Raw genomic sequence first — 4,844 nt, forward strand, 5'->3', positions numbered from 1 at the left:
GTATTCTCCTGTATTTCTTTAAGGGAGTTATTCATGTCCTTCAGTGACATCACCTGCAGGGCCTACACAGCTGTGCCTACTTCAAGGCAGTGAAGCCCTTCAAGGCTCAGATGGAATTCAAGGCTCAGATGAAACACATTTGCATCCTCTTTAGGGTGTTTGTTATGTGCATATGGGGGCAAAGGGTCCTATTTCCCATGGCTCACCTGGCGCTGGTGGTCAAGGTTCCAGGACATGTTGCAAATACAGGTCTGGATCTGGGATATGGACATTTGACCATGACATCATAGCTGTTGCTCCTGGAAGCTGATGGAGCATAGAGCTAGTAGCTAAATTCCAGCAACTGGAGGAAGGGTACAGACACTCATACCCAGAGTTTCACTGGTGTCTGATGGTGAGTACAGGCACTTATCCTCATGAATCTAGAGTCTGCCTCCTTTCTTAACTTTTCAGTCCTTATCAAGGTTACTCCCCACTCCTATGGCTCAAGAACCAAAGAGATGGGCCCTTTCTTCTTCATCACTTGAGAGGCATGGGAAAGAGAGGCATGGGAAAGGTTAAAATACTTCACTGACTCAGAACTGAGTAGCCCTGAACTGTAACAAGAGCATCTTCTAACCCACGTTATAAATGCATTCCGGGTCAGAAAAAGTCATTGCCCATAAGGAGCATGCCAAATAGGGGTGGCAAAACTCTCCTCTGGAATCTGAGCATACATGAGTCATTGTGAAGGATTGATGGGTTTGTCCAGCAACTGTGGCTTCCTCCACCTGGTCATAGAACTGTTTATCTTTACAGGAAGGTCAGGAATGCAGCCAACTCTGCATTTATTCCTTGCAACCTTAAGTCCTTAGAAGATTGTCCAAAACATGTCAGCAGGCTCTATCATCTTCCAAGTATGCAATGTCTGATAGCAACTTTCCTTCTCCTTACTGAACAGAAATCACGGTGACAGTATTGAAGGCACAAGCACATATGTGGACATTCTGCACCTTGCCACTGCCCAAAAGTCATGTCTAGAAACACTCCCTTTCTACCAGTACAAAATAACCCAGTAGATATGAGGACCAGAAGGGCAAACCTGCACACACACACACACACACACACACACACACACACACACAGGTAGCTATGATACCATGCAGGATACCACCAACTGCTGCTGGCACACTACACTGCTAGGAATAGAATTTTGAAGGAATGAGGGAAGGGTTGTGAGAAGTTGCATAACAACTCCTGAAACACAACAGTAATGTAGCAGAGGGTGGATGTCTGCAGTGGGATGCCCAGTATGCTCTGACAGCTCACAGTGGGTGTGAGTTGGCAACAGAGGTTGAGGGAGTCCAATAGGGCCTGACATATTAGTGTACATGGGAGAGCCTGAGCAAATGGAAATGATTGGGAAAAGGGGAGCATGCATCCATAGGGCCCCCCAAATACAATGATAATTTTAGGAAGTTTTGGACACACTCTTCTAGAACCCCATTTAACCTTTACAACATCAGGGCCCACCAGAAAACACACCAGTGTGGCTATACCACTTCTAATACTGGATAATAGACATTACTGGACCATGCAAAATCCCTGCTGCAATCTGAAAAGCACAAGCTAGTGTCACTCTTGCCACATAATAGTCAGATCACCAAATGCACAAAACAAAGAAAGAATATTAAAAGCAGTGAGAGAAAAAGGTCAAGTAACATATAAAGGCAGGCCTATCAGAATTACACTAGACTTCTTGCCAGAGACTATGAAAGCCAGAAGATCCTGGGTTGATGTCACACAGACCCTAAGAGAACACAAATGCCAACTCAGACTACTATACGTAACAAAGCTCTCAATTTTCATCGATGGAAAAACCAAAGTATTCCATGACAAAACCAAATTCACACAATATATTTCCGCAAATCCAGCCCTTCAAAGGGTAATAAATGGAAAACTCCATCAGAAGGAAGGGAACTACATTCCTGAAAAAGCAAAAAAGTTATCTTACAAAAAAACTAAAAGAAGACAGCCTCATGAATGGAATTACAACTCTAACAACAAAAATAACAGGAAGCAACAATTACTTTTCCTTAATATCTATTAATATTAATGGACTCAATTCCTCAATAAAAAGACATAGACTATCAGACAGGCACTAACTCAGAATAAAAGGCTGGAAAACAATTTTCCATGGCAATGGCCCCAAGAAAAAAGCTGGAGTACCCATTCTAATATTGTATAAAATCGACTTTCACCTTAAACTGACCAAAAAAGATTAGGAGGGACACTTCATACTCATCATAGGTATGATCTACCAAGATGAACTCTCAATTCTGAACCTCTATGCTCCAAATGCAAGGGTATCTACATTCATAAAATAAACTTTATTAAAGCTCAAATCACACATTGCACCACACACAATAGTAGTGGGAGATTTCAACACCCCACTCTCTACAATGGACAGATCATGGAAACAGAAACTGAACAAAGACACAGTGAGACTAACAGAAGTTATGAAACAGATGGATTTAACAAACATCTATAGAACTTTTTATTCTAAAACAAAAGGATATACCTTCTTCTCAGCACCTCATGGCACCTTCTCCAAAATTGACCATATAGTTGGCCACAAATCAGGCCTCAACAGATACAAGAAGATTGAAATAATTCCTTGTATCCTATCAGATCACCATGGATTAAGGGTGCTCCTCAATAACAACATAAACAATAGAAAGCTCAATACACGTGGAAGCTTAACAACACTCTACTCAATGATAATTTGGTCAAGGAAGAAACAAAGAAAGAAATTAAAGACTTTCTGGGGGTTAATGAAAATGAAGCCAAACTTATAGGACACAATGTAAGCAGTCCTAAGAGGAAAACTAATATCTTTAAGTGCCTCCAAAAAGAAACTGGAGAGAGCATACACCAGCAATATGACAGCACACCTGAAAGCACGAGAACAAAAAGAAGCAAATTCACCCAAGAGGAGTCAAAGGCAGGAAATAATCAAACTCAGGGCTGAAATCAACCAAACAGAAACAAAAAGAACTATCCAAAGAATCAACCAAACCAGGAACTGATTCTTTGAGAAAATCAACAAAATAGATAAACCCTTAGCCAGACTAACTAGAGGGTACAGAGACAGTATCCTGATTAACAAGATCAGAAATGAAAAGGGAGACATAACAACAGACACTGAGGAAATCCAAATAATCATGATATTCTACTACAAAAGCCTATACTCAACAAAACTGGAAAACCAGGAAGAAATGGACAGTTTTCTAGACAGATACCAGGTATCAAAGTTAAATCAAGATCAAATCAATGATCTAAACCGTCGCATATCTGCTAATGAAATAGAAACAATCATTAATAGAATCCCAACCAAAAAAACTCCAGGAACAGATGGGTGTAGTACAGAGTTTTATCAGACCTTCAAAGAAGACCTAATACCAATACTCCTCAAACTATTCCACAAAATAGAAACAGAAGGTACTCTACCCAATTCGTCCTACGAAACCACAATTACTCTGATACCTAAACCACACAAAGACCTAACAAAGAAAGAAAACTTCAGATCAATTTCCCTTATGAATATCGATGCAAAAGTACACAATAAAATTCTTGGAAACCGAGAATCCAAGAACACATCAAAGCGATCATCCATCATGATCACGTAGGTTTCATCTCAGGGATGCAGAGATGGTTCAATATATGGAAATCCATCAATGTAATTTAATATGTAAACAAACTCAAAGAAAAAAAACCATATGATCATCTCATTAGATGCTGAGAAAACATTTGACATAATCCAACATCTCTCTACATGATAAAAGTCTTGGAAAGATCAGGAATTCAAGGTCCATACTTAAGCATAGTAGAAGCAATGTACAGCAAACCAGTAGCCAACATCAAACTAAATGGAGAGAAGCTTGAAGCAATTTCACTAAAATCAGGGACTAGACAAGGCTGCCCACTCTCTCCCTACCTATTCAATATTGTACTTGAAGTCCTACCCAGAGCAATTAGAAAACAAAGGGAGATAAAAGGGATACGATTTGTAAAGGAAGAAGTCAAATTATTACTATTTGTTAATGATATGATAGTATACATAAGTGACCTCAAAAATTCAACCAGAGAGTTCCTAAACCTGATAAACAACTTCAGCAATATAGTTTGATATAAAATTAACTCAAGTATATCAGTGGCCGTTCTACACAAAGGATAAACAGGCTGAGAAAAAAATTAGTAAACAACACCCTTCACAATAGTCACAAATAATATAAAATACCTTGGTGTGATGCTAACTAAGCAAGTAAAAGATTTGTACCCCATTTTTAATAGGATTATTTCATTCTTTAGAGTCTAACTTCTTGAGTTCTTTGTATACATTACATACTAGCCCTCTATTGGATGCAGGATTGGTAATGATATTTCCCAATTTGTTGGTTGCATTTTGTCTTATTGGCAGTATCCTTCACCATACAAAAGCTTTGTAATTTTATGAGGTCACATTTGGCGATCCTTGATCTTACAGCACAACCCATTGGTGTTCTGTTAGTAATCTTATTTCCCCTGTGCCCGTATGTTCAAGGCTCTTCCCAACTTTCTCATGTATACCACTCCCAAGCATATACCCAGAAGATGCTCCAACATGTAATAAGGGCACATGCTCATAGCATATGTTCATGTTATAAGCATATAATATGGAAATATAACATATTACATATAATACAAATATTACATGGCTTATAACATGTAATATGGACATATGTTCATAGCAGCATTATTTATAATAGCCAGGAGCTGAAAAGTACCCAGATGTCCTTCAAAAGAGGAATGGATATAGATAATAT

Source organism: Mastomys coucha, unplaced genomic scaffold (genome assembly GCF_008632895.1).
Source record: "Mastomys coucha isolate ucsf_1 unplaced genomic scaffold, UCSF_Mcou_1 pScaffold7, whole genome shotgun sequence".
In the NCBI taxonomy this organism is placed as follows: Eukaryota; Metazoa; Chordata; class Mammalia; order Rodentia; family Muridae; genus Mastomys; species Mastomys coucha.